General features: G+C 44.4%; 1 pseudogene; it reads right to left on the reverse strand.

Annotated features, from left to right (window-relative positions):
• Positions 1-2,050: 2,050 nt before the first annotated feature.
• LOC119365858 lies at positions 2,051-6,861 on the reverse strand (annotated as a pseudogene).
• Positions 6,862-19,721: the final 12,860 nt, after the last annotated feature.

Genomic DNA, 19,721 nt, shown 5'->3' on the forward strand with positions numbered 1-19,721 from the left:
AACCATAATTATTTTAAAGCGCCTATTCACCCCACCCCCCTCTAGGCGACATCCTCGATCTTTCAGCGGCGCCGCGAGGCCGGACGGCATGGGCAGAGAAGCAAGGGCCGAGAAGGTCATGGCGGCGGTGGAGGCAGAACCCATCGAGCAGTTTATGCGAGATGGCCTGATACCATGTGAAACAAGAGAAAATAGATTGGATCGACACACCTAGGCCGGTGGTCTTGATAGCATTATATAGGGCGCCTCTAGGAGCAGCCGCTAGGGTTTACAAAGGAGATAAGTACAAGTTGTTATACAAGATAACTACAACCTAGATACTAACCATATCAGGTTATCTATACAGTTTAACAGGGCAGACTAGTGATGATATAGATAGACATCAAGGTTGACTAGACCATACTAGCATAGATGACTGGCCAGACTGAAAAAGTCTCCAAACGGCATTCAACGCGCAAGGAAAAATCGTCACTACAGGTCCGAATCGACATGGGAAACCTCGTTGGCATCATCTACGGCCATACCTGATGACTACCACCATCTTCTCATCAGGGCCACAAAACGGCCGGCTGATGAGTCATGAGCTGTGTATGGAGTCACGGCCGGCTGATGAGTCACCCACACTGCAAGAGCGACGTGCATGGTAAAGCCTTGTGTTGTTTCCGATCAAGTTGTGTATGGAGTTATGAACAGGCATGAGTGGGCATAGAGGGCTCTGACATTGGCATCTCACTATGGGCCCAAAAGGGCAAGACCCAACCGAAGGATTTGAAAATATATACTCCCTCCTTATCAAAATATAAGACGTCGTTCAGGTTAGTTTTGCCTAAAAAACGTCTTATATTCTGGTACAGAGGTAGTATCAAAGAATAAGAGAAATTGAATTGAAGATATTATAAAGTGGCAAAGTCTTAATTTTGGGACTAGTCAATAGAGACGGCAAGGAGAGCAACCCTTTCTTCAGGGACCTTGACTGGTACTGATGGCTGAACGACAGCAGGCCAGCAAGTCTCCAAGAGTTGAATAATGCCATATACGCCCAAAGAAAAATCGTTACTACGAACAGTTCAAACCTGAGTAGAGAGTGACAGCTCATGATCACGCGGTCATCGCTTCATGGGATAATGCAATGCTTGATATTATCGGAGCCGGTGGGCGCTGTGGTCGGCACACTCACTATGTGCTTTTTCTTCCGAGCAACTCACAAGAAGCCTACACATTAAGAGAGAGTAGGATTGACCAGGGTTAATATGGTAAATTGGCTGAAAACCGATAATAATTTATTCATGAAGAGAAACCAGAGCAAAACCATATAAGGGCATCTCCAGCACTGTGCACCAAATCGCCCGTAAATGTCCGGCACTTCATATATTAGTTTTTATATAGAGTCAATTTTGTGAAGATTGACCAAATTTTGTTAAAAAGTATTATCATATCCATGATGGAATATATTTTCATAGTGTATTTATTTAGTATTGCACTACCTCTGTAACTTAATGTAAGATACTTTTGCAGTTCAATTTGAAATAAAAAAAACGTCCTACATTAAGTTACAGAGGGAGTAGATATTAATACTTTGTAATACGAAGTTGGTCAAATTTTATATGGAAGTTTCCATGGAATAATGCTCATATCAAGACGGCTCTGCTAATTGATATCTGGTCATCGATGTGCGTAGTACATCATCAGTATCGGCATGGCAACCTGAGTTGGAAAGAAATGGGGGCAGGAGATGATTATCAACGAGAGTCTGCATATCAAGCGTGGACAGCCGTACCGTTAAAGTGAGGCAAATTATTTGCATCAAAAGAGAACCTGTGTGTACCCTATTATTTGGCTACCGCGACCGCCCCGCCCTCAACTCGACTGCCCCCACCGCCGTGCTTGCCTCCACCCCTGACCTTGCCTCTAAACTTCCCCGGCAACCAGAATTTTTGGGCAAACCATTGTACCTGCACTCGCACCGTCAACCTGTTTCCTCACCCCCGACTGCAACGCTGCTGCTCGCTGCCATTTGCAGATCGTCCGGTGCAAGGTCCTGACTCGGCCTCGCCATCGCCAGGTCGGCCTCGAGCTCTGCCGCTGCCTCCTTCTTTCGCATGCAAATCGGACTTACACCAGAAAAAAATTTAGTCAACTTATATATAGCCAGTGCATAATATATGCTGCCAAAAAATAATTTATAATACCTCCATCCCAAAATAAGCGTCGCTGATTTAGTAAAAGTTTAGTTGGAACGGAGGGAGTACTTCAAAAAATATTCATGCCGCACCATATATGATCACTAGAACAAAGTCCTTATAAAGTGTTCCCAGTTTGATGGATTTCTGCAACTTTCAAGGAAATATTCTACACCTACAAGAATAATCTGAACTTAAATGCAGAAGAGATACAAGTACCAAGTGATCATGTTCATGAGGCATGATATGTATTGCATTTAAACTGTTAATAGACTGGTACATTAGAGGGAATACCAGAGGGATCTCGGACCAACAACATCAATGAGCAAGACACTGTATTGCATCAGAATGATCGAATATCCTTATTCTTCCTGTCGTGTTAGCAACTGAAGATATACCAACAGTCCAACAGCTACAGAGCAAGAAAAACCTAACTTTTTATTCGAAACAGAGCATTATCAATTAGTCCTCTGATCACAGGCTTTCTGCGAATAGCACAATTACCTACTGAAGAAATCACATTCAAAATATTTGTAAATCATACAGTACATGGCTTCTGAAGCTCTAATACTGGAATTTACATATATAACATTAACGCCCCTCTAGTGTTGTGATACTCACTGTATTCACAGAGTATTCCCTTGATTTTTCAGCTTCGAAATTCTGTAGAGCAAAATATGCAGGCTGCTTTGGTGCTGGGAGCAATGCATTTTCATTCTCTAACATAAAAGTCACCAATGACATGAGTGGCCTATCATCCGGACGGTCTTGAACACACAAGAGGCCGACATGAATACACCGTAGAACTTCATGAAGTGAACAACTCTCAGCAAACGAAGAGTGCACCAGTTCTGTTGCTTTTCCATCTTCCCATAGTCTCCACGCCTGAGCCAATAGAACCAACTGATGAGCAAGTTACAATGTTTGACAGATTAAAATTCTGTGCATTTTGTACTTACATAAGTTGTCAGGCCGACAAAGTTCACTGCCAGTTGCGGTGAGGTGATCTTCAAGCCACTTACAACCTCTAAGAGAAGAACACCGAAGCTATAGGTGTCCGATTTTACAGAAAAGGCACCTCCCATAACATATTCAGGCGACATGTAGCCACTGTTTAGATAATTCAACAACAGATGCATAATTTGGGATAAATAGACAACAGAAATATGAATCTTGACAGGTGTGGCTAGTTCCTTGAATTACTTACTATGTCCCAACAACCCGGGTAGTTTTTGCTTGTCTGTTTCCACCAAAGATCCTTGCCATACCGAAATCTGATATTTTGGGAGTCATTTCAGAATCCAGCAAGATGTTGCTTGGTTTCAGATCTCTGTGAATTATAGTTAATCTTGAATCTTGGTGGAGGTAAAGAAGACCTCTCGCCACCCCTTTAATTATTTGGAAGCGTGTGGGCCAATCAAGCACATATTGTCTCGTGCTATCTCCAAAGATGAAGAATAAACAAATTATACAATCAGCGATCAGTGATATCCTTTCGGTTGACAAAAAACTTGTAATATGTATCAGAGGTCTGAACATACCAAAAAGGAAGGCATCCAGGCTTTTATTTGGTAAGTATTCATAGATAAGTAACCTCTCATCTCCATGAATACAGCAACCAAGAAGTCTAACAAGGTTTTTGTGCTGCAATTTTGCAATTAGAATTATCTCATTTTTAAACTCCTCCATCCCTTGCCCAGAACCCTTACTGAGTCTTTTGATAGCAACTTCAGTGTTCCCTTGCAGGATACCCTGCATGATTGCATCATCCGAAATTGTGAAACTATGAAAGGTATTTTTCCACAGATAAAATTATTCTCTAGAAATAGAGCCTGTTCTACTAATACGATGAATGCAGAACTTTCCGTTACCTTATAAACTTTTCCAAAACCACCACTTCCGATTTGTTTAGAGTCCGAGAAATTATCCGTTGCCGTGGCAATATCTTCAAAGCTAACAAAAGGAAAGTCCACATGTTTACCACCAACTTCATTAGATGAGCTAAGGTATCCTGGCATTGGTCCGTTGTGGATTTCCTTCTTCTTTTGTTTGCTTGCTAAAGATCAATACTTTGTTATTAACACTCATAACAATGAAGTACAATTTTGAAACGAGAGACATTTTCTATTTTACCTTTGTATTTGCATATCCCAAGGGCTATGCATGCGAGTATCAGCACGCATGACATGGTTGGGAGTATAATCTTTACCAAATTGCTATTTCTAACAGCAAAACAAATCATGTATAAATTTAACAACATCACTTTTTTTAAACAAAAATAATTTAGAGTACCGTGAGTGATCCGTGGACTAGATAAATGTGTTACCATGAGCATGTTGCATTATGCTCGTATATAATAGTTATAGATCTACTGATTACCCCTACGCCAAATTATTTGGACGCAAAGAAATATTTGGCAGTCTGCTATACAACTGTTAAGTTCATATATTTAGTAGATGACCCACGATTAAGGTTGGTGTTGATTTGATAACATTAAGTGCCAAGATAACTAGAAGGTTAAAATGGAGTGGTGCATACCAGGAGAGTTAGCAAGCCGGAGGTACAGGTTCTTGTCATTGTTGCTATACTTCCCTGTATCGACAAGCTCCCCTGTCCAAAGCAAGCAATTTGACTGGTCGGCCATAGCACCATTACTGCTCAATTTGGTGTAGGCGTGGGCTATACACGAGCAATTGTTGCTACACTCAGTCGTGCATTCGTCAAAGCTTGTGTTGGGGACATGTAAAAAATTGTCAGGGAACTTCATCTTAGGCAAGGTCACGAAATGACTTTGCCTGCCGCATTCCAGTTCCTTGGTTCTTCTACATCCGCTCGAAATGTTAAGACCAGCGGATTCAAACCCATCGAGACAACGGCATGTCGCGGCAGCCCCAGTGTTGTCGCAATAGCCGAACGGACCACATGAAGCGTACGTACAAGTCGCAGGTGGTAGCGGGGTTCTCGGTGACGGTTGCCCAAGATGAGCGGTTGTTCCAGCTAAGGTACCTCAACACGCCCATGTAGTCAAGCATAAGGCGTGCATACGGTGAGCCACCAGAAACAGTGAATTCATAATAGCACCCGTCCCTTGTTCCAACCATCGCTTCATACTCCGTAGAAGATAGTATTCTGGTACGTGCCACCACCTACTGACGCACCATCGAGAATATTGCGGCGGAGGTAGGGCATAGTCCCATGCCAGATGACTAACTGAAGGTTCGAGTTTGGGTCAAGGCCCAAAGAAAAATCTCCAATGGATGGGTTAATGGGGCCCTTCCAAGCAATTAGACGCCTGACAACACGAGCCTTCCCGCTCAGGTAGATCCTAGCACCGGGGAGAATGGTGTCTGTCGGGTAATCAAAACTCTGCCATATGGATGTCCCATTTGGAGACATGAGGACAAAGTTCCCCGACGAACGCAGCACCGCAGTAACTCCCACACCCGTGATGCCGCTCTTCACCACCCAAGGAGTGTGACCTTGGGAGTCAGACAACACCAGGTCGGAATTGTTGGTGATGGCGAGCATCAGAGATGAAGTTGCGGCGATTGGATCGTCGCGGTTGGCGGTCCATACAACGGTGCGGCCAGGGATGCTGTTGTACCATATGCCAAGGTACAAGCTTGTGTTGGAGCTGTTCGGGGAGAAGAAGCCGAGCGCAAAGTCCCCGCCCTTGGAGACGAGCATGTCGCCGGCGGAGAGCGGCTTTGCATGTGTGAGCTGGTCATCGGATTGGCAGAGTGAACTCAGGAATGGGAGGATCAAAATTGGAATGCAAGAAGTGCCCCTAAAGGCCATCTTCCTCATCTTCCAGCAAGAGACTAATTGAGGGGTGTGTGCTTCTTCAGACCAGTCCGGCTGCAGAGATGGAATTAGAAGGTAAAACTAGAAACTGGACAACCATCGCATAGCTAGCTACAACGGAGTAGTAATATTGTCGGCCAAGAAAGAAAGCAGGAGACCTGACTCCAAAGTCTCCCAAGGTCGCTCCACGCGCAAAGAAAAATGGCTGCCGGGCATTCAGATTGGAGAGTGCGACAGGGGAAACCTCGCTCTGTAACTGACGCGTCGCTTGCCGTGGACCACGAGGAGATGTTTGGTTCAGATAATGCCAAGCAAATGGTAACGAAATCAGAATATGCTGATAATGGAAATGGAACGAGAAAAAACTCAACTTTGTTTGTTTTATCAGAAGAGCAGCCATGCGTCGCCACGGACACACACTGCAAGCACCGAGACCGAATCCAAATCCAAAAGGCCGTGCAGCTGCTACCGTCGACGGCGGCTCGCTGCTCTTCGCAGCGTACTGCTGCCCCACGGCCGTCGCGTCGTCCTTCCGGACCGCCGCCATGAACGGCTCGCCGGCGCCGTCCGATTGGTCGAGCGACGCCGCCAGTTAGAGCCGCCTGGCCGGGTCGGCTGCTCTCGGCTCCCGCATCCCACGCGAACCCAGGCGCCTCAGCCTCCCGCCGGTGGACTGGCATCGGAACGACGCCGTAGCTCCCCCATTCGCGCCCGGATTTGGTCGAGGTGTTCGATGAGCGGACACAGCCTCGGTGAAGCACGTACCTTTGGTCACTAACGTGTGGGCCCATATGTCATAGACACAAAGGTAGGTGCCTTACGGCACCGAAGCATCGTCCTCGATGAGCGGATGGAGCCGAATCGAGTTGGGGTGGCTGCTGCTGGTCCGGATTTTTCTTTTCGAGGGATTGGTTGCTTTTCTATTGGGATCCTATTTGGCGCGCGGGTCGCTGGTTATCTATCTTGTTCCGGGTTTTGGGATGGTTCTCTTTTTATTCTGTTTTTTCTTTTCTTTTTTAAAATTTCATTCTTTCCTTTATTTTCTCATTTATTTTTTCCTTTTATTTGTTTCATGTTCGTTTTTCTTTATTTTCTTTTCTTTCCATTTTCCTGACGTATTTTTCAAAAAGCTAAACATTTTTGTGAAATTGTGGACATTTTTTAAAATCATGAACATGTCTAGAATCATCGAAAATTTTAAATTCGTGTTTATTTCGTACAATTTCTTGAACATTTTTTAACCTTAATTTTTGAAATGCGTGATTTTTTTGCTAAAATTTGCCTACATTTTTTTTCTAAACTGCAAAGCTTTTTGAATCAGAAAACATTTTTGAATTGACAAAAGTTTTGGGGGATTTTTAAAAAAAATAATGAACATATTTTGTTTGGCGAACTAATTTTTTAATGCATGAACATTTTTTATACACAATTTGTTTTTTTTCTGAGAAAAAATTATTCTACAACATTTGTTTAAAATCATGAACATTTTTTAATGTCGTGAACATTTTTAAAAATCACAATTTTTTAATTCACAAATTTTTCTAATTCCGAGAATTTGAAAATGAATTCGTATAAAAAATCAAATTCCAAAAGAATTTTTCAAACTCATGAATATTTTTAGTGTTTTCTAAATTGCAACTACTATTTGAAATTCAAAAATGTTTTAAAATCACGAACTAATTTATAAAATAAAATAAAACAGCGGTGTTCCACCCCCACCCCCCCATATGGGACGGCCCAAAAGCATGCGCCGGTGGAGCGCTAGGTTGCTTCCCACCTAATCCAAGATTGGAGAAAGAAGATCTAAGAGAAACCTATAGAGAATGTAGTTAGAAATCCAAAATAGAGTCTGACCACAACGACCGAATTAATTATCCGCACCGAGAGACTTAGAGTACTAAATAGAAAATATTTCATAATCATGGCATGGGTCTCCTTTTTTTGTTTCTTTAGAGCATTCTATATGCACAATTTCTCAATGCTTCGATGATAGTTTCTTGACTTTCTTTGTATCGAAAGAGATGGAGTATAAATGATATCTCTTACGTCTACAAGACTAAAGGGGTGAATTTAAATGATAGGAAGTGTAAGAAAATGAAATAGAGCCACTTTGGGTTTCCCGTGAAATGAGGCCCCGCGTGAAATAGGAGCTCCCTTGAGGGATTGATAGCTGCTAGTCTAGATGACCACCATATGAGCTTTTTCTCAATATTCTCACTTCAGTTATATGACATGTGAGGAAAAGGCCCAACAGAGTGTATATTTTCTATCCTTTTGAGAAGGTCATCCTCAAACTGGAGCTGAAGGTGCGGAAATAAAAAGAAATTGAGTTGGACGCATAATCATTTCATTTTCTTTTCCTTTGCGGGTCATGCGGAATCATTTTATGAACAATGAAGATATCCCACGAGGGGATTTGCACAGAAAACATAATTCTATTCGATCGAATGCTGATAATAATTAACTTGAATGAAAATACATTCAAGCAGGAAGGTATATAGCGATTGCTTTGCCGAGAGGTTAAATAGATCAATCATTGTGGCGATGCTCGCTGCCCCGTCAAAGATCCTTGCTAATCTAGCTAAGAGACCACAACGCTAATCTAGCTAAGAGACCACAACGCGAACACATCGTTCTTTCACATGCATAATCGCGAGAGAAGGAGAAAGAACTACTACCTCTGTTCCAAATTATAAGATGTTCTAAATTTTTTTCTTCTGAATTAGATGTATATAGATGTGTTTTAGTGTGTTCATTCACTCATTTCACTTTGTATATGTAGTCCATATTGAAATATCCAAAATGACTTGCAAAAGTGAACGGAGAGAGTACATCACTAGCGTTTATGATGAGCACTTTCAGGCTCACTCTCGCCATGACATAGAGCACATCCTTTGCCGCCATTTCGTAATCGCCATTGACACCCGATCGTCTGTACTCCATTTCCTTTTAGGAACTGGCATAAGCTCTGGTTTTTTTCAATGAGAGAAGCTCTGTTCATGCTGAGCACTTTCAGGGTTAGCTGGGTTAGCAATTAAACAGAACAGAAGAGAGAAATTGGAAACAAACCTAGTAAACCCTTAAGAAACACAAGCTACTGGCACTCCATCTGTCATTCTGTCTCACGCTTCTGTGTGTTTGCTCTAGTTGGTTGCTATAGACATGCATTAACTGAGATTCAGTGACTTTCCTCTAGCAAGTCATGTTATAACTTGCCCCCTCTCATCTGCCGTCAAAACATGATCCAAGGGACACAATGACCCAAAACGAATACAAACGTAGTTCAGACTTGGCCATTTCACGCCATTAGAGATACAAATGTAGTTCAGATTTGGCCATTTTACGCCATTAGAGATACAAACAACTTTGCAGTCATTCAGCAATAGAACATCAGTCATATATGTTGTACGAATCTACATATATACATTAAAATTCATACTTTTTTTGAGAAAATGTTAAAATTCACACTTGTACGCTATAGCTAGCATCATTCAACACTTCACATTGAAAAAAATAGCAGTCCTGTATGCTGTACCAAATCATTAATACTTAAATTCAGACAACCCATTCATCACAAGAAATTCAGAACCACTTAACTAAAATCTGTACCACTTGTCACTGAAATTCAGAAGCACTTAAAAATTCTGCTGCGAGAAGTGCTACTAGTGAACAATCATTTGAGCGCATAAATTGGGCCATTTCACTTTTCGAACACAAAATCTATAATTACACATGAAGAACTAACAAAATATAAATCATTAATAGTTGGGCAAATCTAACAAATTCTGCCATTACAATAGATTTTCATAACACCAAAAGAAATTCTAAAATTGCAAATGAATTAGACCTGGTGAGGATGATCAAAGCAAATTTCGCTCCGTGGTTCAGAAAGTAGGCACGCCTAGTAATTCAGTTGTGCTGGAAAAGAACAAGCATGTGTGTGCGTTTTCCCCAAGGTTGAACTACTTGGAATAACCAAATCATTCGAATGCTAACCTAACGAAAAGGATTTTGTTATAATGATCCGGAGGTCTGCACTTGTCGCTGGTGTCCTTGCTACCTCGTCATGACACATGTGAGCTACTGAGCAAAAGCTCTGCACTTTGACACCGACAACAAGAACACCCGCTGGTGCCACTTTCCTCTTGAGGACGCCGTGTCACAGCCCCAGATCAGCCTTGCTTGACTTTTCCTGCTCATCATGTCATCATGTTTAAATTACTAAGAAACTTGAAATGGGGATGCTTAAACCCTAGCACCAAATGAATTCAACTAGGGTCAAAATAAAATCTTTTCCTTTGAACTCAAAATGCCCTCTAAAAATGTTCAACATTTCTGATTTGAGGTGAAAGCATCTACCAAAAATGGTTTATATTTTTGCAGGACATATTGGGCTCTGAACTAAATCATACTCTATTTGCATTTGGGCATTTAAATGCTATTAAATATTTTAAATGCTCAAATAATCATAACCTAAAATGTTTACTGTAGGATATATTCCCAACAGTGATCATGAGTAGTTTCATGATTTTTGAGAGAGTTTAAGTATTTTTAATAAAGCCAAACAAACTACAAAAATAGAAAACAGTAATTAAAATAGAAAACAGAGAGAGAGGAAACTACCTGGCGCAGCCCACCTGGCAGCCCACTGGCCGGCCCAGCACTGTGCTGGCCCGTGCCAGCCACCTGCTTCCTCTCGCCAGGCAGGCAGAGAGGAGGGACACGGCGCACGCGCCCGAGCTCGCCACGCCACCACCCTGCTCGTCTGCATCGCCTGGTCACCGCTTCGACGCCGCGAACGCCTCCCCGGTGTCGCCCCGGTCCATCCGACACCTCACTCTCCCCCCTGCTCTCTCCCTCGCTTCCTCAACGCCATGGCCGACGCAGCCGCGTCCGCGCTGACGAGCACCACCGCAGCCATCGTCCACCCCTCACCTCTTCGACGTGGCCCGAGCTCCGCCGTGCCTCCCTCGTCCTCCACGACGGCTCACGCGACCGGAAGAGCCCCGAAGCGCCACCCCGACGCTTCTCCCCTCCTCGGCCGCCGAAGATCGGACTCGTCGCCCCGCTCAGCTCCGGCCTCCCCCGAGCCCGCTGAGCATCTTGTCGCGCCCTCCGTAAGCTCCTGCTCCTGCTTCCCCTCTCCGTTTTTCCCCTCGTGCACCATAGCGACTCCACCGCGCTCACCCGCATGCGCCGCCGCAAACCTCGTCACCGGCGCTACTCCGGCCACTCCCGGGCCGCGCCACCACCACGGTTGGATGCGGACGAGCGTCCGCATCCCGTAGCTGTGCTCCGCGCACCAAACGGCGCTCCGTAGGCAAAACCCGCAACACCCCGCCGCGTCTGGCCTCGCCGGCGGCTAAACACCGGTGAGTTTGACCCCATTTGACCATGTTTGACCCCGTGTGGGCCCAGGTTGACTTTCCCCCATGAGTCTATGACAGGTGGGGCCAGCTTGTTAATTAGGTTAGGATTAGTGTTAACTAAATATTAGTTAGACTAATGACCTGACACGCGGGACCCACAGGTTAGAGTTGACCTGGACCGTACCTTTGACCTGATTACGTCACCCTGACGTCATGCTGACGCAATAATGATTTACTGGATTTATTCTTTTAGGAAATTCCAGAAAAAACCACAAACTTCTAAAAATCATAGAAATTCAACCGTAACTCCAAATTAAATAAGTTATATATGAAAAATGATCAGAAAAATCCAATCTATCCATCTGCACTGGTTTCATGCATGTTTAAACAACTTAACCTTGATGTTTAGTGCAAAACATGACAAGGCACTATTTGAATTCATAATTTGAATTTGGGGTTGAACCTTTGGCTCAATATGACCCAAATCCATCTGGTTGTAGTTGCATTAGGCCAACACACTCATATTGCCATGTCATGAGCATGCATCATATTGTGCATTGCATTGATTGTATTTCTTCTCTGTTGCCGGTATCTGTCCCCTCTCGGTAGACGATGTTCCGACGTTGTGATCGTTGACACTAATGAAGACTCAATGCTATCTTCAGAAGTGCCAGGCAAGCAAAACCCCCTTGTTCATTCCGATACAATCCTACTCTCTCGCCCTGCTCTCTTTTACTGCATTAGGACAACAATGAGTCATTTGTTACTTGCTGCGGTAGCTGAACCCCTTTATCCTCTGCATGACATGTCATTGCCACAGTAAATAGATGAAACCCACTAGTATGAGTAGGAGTTGTTTGAGCCCTGTTGTGCCTACTCATTCATGTTTGTTTGTCATGCCTGCTACTGCTTAGAGTTGAGTCAGGTCTGATTCATCGGGAATGAATCAGAGGTGTGTGAACATGTCCTACTGTGTGTAAGCTAAGTGTGTGAACACGATTTGGTAAAAGGTATCGGTGAGAGGCCATGTAGGAGTACATGGTGGGTTGTCTCATTGAAGCCGTCCTTAGGAACTGAGTTCTGTGTTTGTGATCCATGATTCAGCTACTACCATGCATTGGGCCCTGAAATATGACCCCGCTCGACTTCTTATTCACTCTAGTTCTCTGTCCAGGAGTTGCAAGTAGTTTCTGGTGTTTGTAGCCTACTGGAGGCCGTGGACAGCGCTGACCGTAGGGGTGGGCTGTGATGCGGTAGGTACGTGGCCGGGAATACCGGCCACCCGTTAGGTGTCACGGAACCCTGTACACATTGTTCGGGGCCGTATGGGAAACCTCGGCCGGACTCCCTGCGGATGGAACCTGGATAGGCGATAAACCTGGACTAGAGATTTAGGTGTTTAGGTAGGTCGTGGTCTACACCCACGTCGGCTTTCGCTTGAAGTCTGCCGAGCACATGTCGTGTGCAGACGCTAAGTGGTGGAAACATGTATGAAGAAGTACACCCCTGCAGGGTTAACATCATCTATTCGAATAGCCGTGTCCGCGGTAAAGGACTTTTGGGTTGCTTATATCAGTTCATAGACAAGTGAAAGTGGATACCCTAAAATACGCAAGATAAGCGTGAGTGCTATGGATGGCGTTCTCGTAGGGAGACGGGAGCGGATCCATAGTGGTGTATTGATATGGTGAATATGTGGACTCGTGTGCGCCACCTCAAAAGAGTTACTTGCAGTCATAGTTCAGGATAGCCACCGAGTCAAAGTTGGCTTGCTGCAGTTAAACCCCACCATCCCCTTTGTTGATAATGATGCATATGTAGTTAGTTCTGATGTAAGTCTTGCTGGGTACATTTGTACTCACGTTTGCCTATTTTATGTTTTTGCAGAGAGATCTCAGTCTCACTAGTAGTTTCGCGTGGACTTCGACGTTTAGCTTGTTACCTCAGCTACGATCTTGTGCCCTCGGCAGGATCTGGTAGATAGTCAGGCTTCTCAGCCTTTTTCATTTATAGATGTCTGTACTCAGACATGATAGCTTCTGCTTGTGCTTTGACTTGTATGCTCTGAATGTTGGGTCATGAGACCCCTGTTTGTAATCTCTCGCTCCTCGGAGCCTAATGAATAAATACTTGAGTCGTAGAGCCATGTTGTGATGCCATGTTGTATTTGCACATATCGAGCATATTGTGTGTATGTTATTGAAATGCTTGGTATGTGTGGGATCTGACTATCTAGTTGTTTATCCTTAGTAGACTCTCTTACCGGGAAATGTCTCCTAGTGTTTCCAATGGTAGCTTGCTACTGCTCCGGAACACTTAGGCTGGCCGGCATGTGTCCTTCTTCGTTCCTGTGTCTGTCCCTTTGAGGAAATGTCACGCGATGAATACCGGAGTCCTGTTAGCCCGCTACAGCCCGGTTCACCGGAGTCCTGCTAGCCTGGTGCTACAGCCTGGATTCACTCGCTGATGACCAACACGTTCGATGCTGGGTCATGTATGCCTGTCCCTGTAAGCTTGTGCCACTTTGGGTTTACGACTAGCCATGTCAGCCCGGGCTCCTTATCATATGGATGCTAGCGACACTATCATATACGTGTGCCAAAAGGCGCAAACGGTCCCAGGCAAAGGTAAGGCGACACCCGTGGGAATACCGTGCGTGAGGCCGCAAAGTGATATGAGGTGTTACATGCTAGATCGATGTGGCATTGAGTCGGGGTCTTGACAGCTTTGGTATCAGAGCTTGACTGCCTGTAGGATTACCAAGCCAAACTGGTCGAAGTTGTGTCTAGAAATGCTTTAGTTATGTAAGGGAATTGATTGTGGGATGGAATGTAAGGCTCTTTTTACTCCTTATACCTCATGGCCTTCTGATCTGAGTCATCCTCTTCTCTTCTACGGGGATTAAGAACTAGGCTATCTCCTCTTTCTATCAGGATCACGTGTTACTAATCCGTAGACTTGTAAGATTGTTGGATGTAAGCCTCAGTCCAGTTCCTACCACTTCTGTATGTTAACTGATGATCTCGAAACCTTGATATTGTGCTTCTGAGTGGCTATGCCACCCTTTCTGTAGTATGTCTCCAAACTTTTGAGCATTTACAGCCGTTATGCTGTCCGAGTCATCCCAGGTTTCTAAACAATCTGATGCACTTGCAAATCCTTTCCCTCTGGTTTTTATGTTCCTTTGGGCCAGGTTAATCACACTAATTGCTGAGTTGAGGTATTCTATTGCCTCGACATATATGTTGGAATTATCGTTATGACCCTAGGTGTCCTAGGGGATCATCTAGTAATCTAGCCATGATTTGTGTCCCAGTGTGATGATTCTGGCCTTATTCTCGAAAGCATTCCGTGATGCTACTTAGTAGTAGGTATTCTATTCCTGGGTTCTTGAACCCGAGATTCACTCTACTTACTTCATGTTGATAGTGTTTGCTAGTTCCTTTAGGATATTAGTAACTTTGCGATAGTCCTCGAGGTCCGTGGTATTTCCTTCTTCCAAATACTATGAACCGCTTATGGCAGATGTTTATTGGATCAAAAGATCACAATTAGAGTACTCTTGAGGAGTTCTCCATTCATAAATCGTGACTCTGCCAGTCCTACCTCTCTGCTTGGGTTATCCGGAAGAAACATGTTGAACTTGGTTCGACATACTAATCTATGCATCCACAACTCAGAAAATTATATGTTCTTTGAGTTGTCCCTCTTAGTTGTCTTCTGACCCTCGTCTATCGTTTGATAGTCAAGAGTATGCGTGCATTCCTATTACTCTTGTGGTCCGTCAAGCCATTCTATTCTGGAATGACTAGGAGAAACAAACTCCAGTACCTTGTCCATTTCCAGGATTGGGTCAAAGCAGTCGTACTCCGCAGATCAAATTGCTAATCTTGCTTTTGCTCTGTTCTACCTTGGAGTATTACCATCTTCATATCAAGAATGTCATGGGAATTGCACACCATCCTATGAACTCTTGACACAGTGATACTTCTCTCCATCATTATTCATTTCTCGGTTCCCGTGTTGTTGCAACCGGAATGTCGACAAGTGAATCGTGATGTGTGAAATCAATACTCCTAGCAACCTTGTTTCTTGGTAGTTAAAGGACAATAATTTCATTCTTAGCGTGTTGGTTCTTGAATCATCATTCTAAGACTGTTCGTGCTACCTAGTCCTTATTTCTGGCGCACTCTTCGATCAATGAGTTAGGGTTTCAATCCCTTGCTTAATTTATCACATCATCTTGCTTCGGAAACAAGATTGTTTTCGAGCTTAATAACATATTGGTGGTTCGTAACTTTCCGAATATCTTCTCAGAAGTATTACCAGGTTGTCACCTGACCGCTATGTTGGGTTCGTGATCAAGTTGGTTTTTCATAAACCACCCCCTTCTCCAAAATTCTGTGTTGGATACCCTGAGCTAGTTGGTAAACTGAACAACAACTTGGAGAGTTGGAAGATAAAAGCTTGTCCGACTTAGTTCATTTTAAGGGATATCTTGTATGTGTGTTGAAGAAAGATGATATCTTTATTGGTTGATCCTCGTGATCAATTGTTGGATCTATTATCTTACCCAAACCATTGATTGAGTATGGGCTATCGTCAAATCAAATCAGAACCAACGATATTCGTAATGTTGTCTTACTCGTGGTTGTTCCTCGAGCATACACCATTATATCTTTTGGGTCTGACCAATGCTATCACCTTGTTCACATAATTGTGGAATTCCACTAATATGGAAACCTGGATGAATTGTTGTTGAGCCCATTGACAACATCCTTATCTCCTCCATGATTTTGTTGAACATTAAGCTAGTGTTGGAAACTTGTGTACGCATTATCTTCATGACTCGTTCGTGAAGCATATGTTTGGACAAAAGAAGTGAGTCCCTCTAATTCATGTGCACTTGATGCAAGTTGCCGCCATGAATTTGAGAAGGCTTGTTTTACCTCCTATGGAATCATCCCAAGTCAGTCATGCACGTGCGAAGAATTCTGTGGTCTGTTAGACTGATCATCCTCATTCCATATGTATATCCTAGCACACCAAGCCACTGATTGAGTTGTTCAAAGATAAAGGAGTCTGTCCAAGGTGAACTCTTTGGACTTCCACGCGTGGAGACTTCGATGTCATTAATGATGGTTCCCCACCTGAACTCGGTAGTGTTTTATTGTAAGACTACCATGTGATAATGTTTTGTCTGAGACAACGTGTTCACATGTGTGTAGCGGAACCAGCTCATGTTTTGGAGCTTGCTATCGTAGTTCATTTCCCGAGAATCTCGCAAAGTCATCTCGTCGATTTGTGTTGCGAACTTTCTTTTTCTTTCTAGACTCGGTGAGTCTGGAATATCCTGACACCAGCCAGATCTCAATCTCAGGCAGATATGATGGTTGGAACATTTCCCAAGAACTATAATATTGGTCTCTCGATAACCGGTAAAGTGGATGTCGTGGCCAACACACCCAGCCGGAAGACCTATTATTGTAGTATCTTGATTGAGGAAGTTGGCCACCTCCCCATAAGGACTTCGTAGGATTTACTCCCCTAGCTATGCCTTATGATTTTTGTGTTTCCGAAGTACGACCTTTACTTGATGTTCTAGATACCAGACCATTTCAGGGAATGGGATACGCTAGTACATCAAGGAGAACATTAGAAGCGGAGTGCTAAATGTCTCTCGATCGATCATCCAGATTTTGTCCCCTTGGCCTCGCTAAGGTGAAATCCGAGAAAGTGTTATCCTCCTTTGCATCTGCATCGTCCATCGCTATTCATCATGGTAGTATGTTGTGTTGTCAGCACCCTTGACATGGATGTTGGTAAAACCTTGATGATTATGGAAATGCTCAAGTTCTTGAGAGCACGCACAAGCACTAGGTGTTATCATCGACACTAACTGGGATTGCTCTCAGTTTCCTCGGTTATGCTATAACTTTTCAAACAGTGGACTCACTCTCTAATGTTGAGCTTCTCCTCACTTACTAAAATCATCCCTTGTGTGGTTTTCAACAAGGTAATCCACATCATCCATTCTAATCCGGGTATGCCATTCTACCGAACCCCTCTAAACGATCGCTCGAGAATTGCCCTAAGTTGGTGTAAAGAGTCTCAATGATCTTTGAATCAAAGGTAATTCTTTTTGCCACTTAAGGGGTGATCCTATGAGTCACCTCCTCTAAGATGTCTCGTTATGGTTTCATGTCAACTTAACTCCTCGTTGCGCTGGCAACCGTTCACCACCTTCTTAAGTGTGGAATTGTAGTCTACCTGGTAAACCTCCGTCATCTGTTCCACTCCATTCCTCTAGAGGTGTGCTTCGTCTCTCAGCTCGAGAGATGTTGCTATGTCTCATTCCGTGAGTTAATCCTGAGTTGTTCGACCTTCGAGAAGAACGATTCTTTTAGGGTCTTTCCTTTCCTCTCGTTGTCATGTTAGTTGGAGTTCCCAGAGCAAAACTTCGAGACAATGATGGTGAACGAATCAACGTTCATTTGAAGTGTAACCTGGATCGTGAAGATTGTGTTAGTTTGCGCTTCCCTTTCATCTTACTCTACGCTTGAATCTCGGGACGAGATTCTTGTTTAGTGGGGGTGAGCTGTCACAGCCCCAGATCAGCCTTGCTTGACTTTTCCTGCTCATCATGTCATCATGTTTAAATTACTAAGAAACTTGAAATGGGGATGCTTAAACCCTAGCACCAAATGAATTCAACTAGGGTCAAAATAAAATCTTTTTCTTTGAACTCAAAATGCCCTCTAAAAATGTTCAACATTTCTGGTTTGAGGTGAAAGCGTCTACCAAAAATGGTTTATATTTTTGCAGGACATATTGGGCTCTGAACTAAATCATACTCTATTTGCATTTGGGCATTTAAATGCTATTAAATATTTTAAATGCTCAAATAATCATAACCTAAAATGTTTACTGTAGGATATATTCCCAACAGTGATCATGAGTAGTTTCATGATTTTTGAGAGAGTTTAAGTATTTTTAATAAAGCCAAACAAACTACAAAAATAGAAAACAGTAATTAAAATAGAAAACAGAGAGAGAGGAAACTACCTGGCGTAGCCCACCTGGCAGCCCACTGGCCGGCCCAACACTGTGCTGGCCCGTGCCAGCCACCTGCTTCCTCTCGCCAGGCAGGCAGAGAGGAGGGACACGGCGCACGCGCCCGAGCTCGCCACGCCACCACCCTGCTCGTCTGCATCGCCTGGTCACCGCTTCGACGCCGCGAACGCCTCCCCGGTGTCGCCCCGGTCCATCCGACACCTCACTCTCCCCCCTGCTCTCTCCCTCGCTTCCTCAACGCCATGGCCGACGCAGCCGCGTCCGCGCCGACGAGCACCACCACGGCCATCGTCCACCCCCTCACCTCTTCGACGTGGCCCGAGCTCCGCCGTGCCTCCCTCGTCCTCCATGACGGCTCACGCGACCGGAAGAGCCCCGAAGCGCCACCCCGACGCTTCTCCCCTCCTCGGCCGCCGAAGATCGGCCTCGCCGCCCCGCTCAGCTCCGGCCTCCCCCGAGCCCGCTGAGCATCTCGTCGCGCCCTCCGTAAGCTCCTGCTCCTGCTTCCCCTCTCCGTTTTCCCCCTCGTGCACCATAGCGACTCCACCGCGCTCACCCGCACGCACTGCCGCAAACCTCGTCATCGGCGCTACTCCGGCCACTCCCCGGCCGCGCCACCACCACGGTTGGATGCGCACGAGCGTCCGCATCTCGTAGCTGTGCTCCGCGCACCAAACGGCGCTCCGTAGGCAAAACCCGCACCACCCCGCCGCGTCTGGCCTCGCGGGCGGCTAAACGCCGGCGAGTTTGACCCCATTTGACCACGTTTGACCCCGTGTGGGACCAGGTTGACTTTCCCCCATGAGTCTATGACAGGTGGGGCCGGCCTGTTAATTAGGTTAGGATTAGTGTTAACTAAATATTAGTTAGACTAATGACCTGACACGCGGGACCCACAGGTTAGAGTTGACCTGGACCGTACCTTTGACCTGATTACGTCACCGTGACGTCATGCTGATGCAATAATGATTTACGGGATTTATTCTTTTAGGAAATTCCAGAAAATACCACAAACTTCTAAAAATCATAGAAATTCAACCGTAACTCCAAATTAAATAAGTTATATATGAAAAATGATCAGAAAAATCCAATCTATCCATCTGCACTGGTTTCATGCATGTTTAAACAACTTAACCTTGCTGTTTAGTGCAAAACATGATAAGGCACTATTTGAATTCATAATTTGAATTTGGGGTTGAACCTTTGGCTCAATATGACCCAAATCCATCTGGTTGTAGTTGCATTAGGCCAAAACACTCATATTTCCATGTCATGAGCATGCATCATATTGTGC

This window comes from Triticum dicoccoides, chromosome 2B, assembly GCF_002162155.2.
Source record: "Triticum dicoccoides isolate Atlit2015 ecotype Zavitan chromosome 2B, WEW_v2.0, whole genome shotgun sequence".
NCBI classification, from domain to species: Eukaryota; Viridiplantae; Streptophyta; class Magnoliopsida; order Poales; family Poaceae; genus Triticum; species Triticum dicoccoides.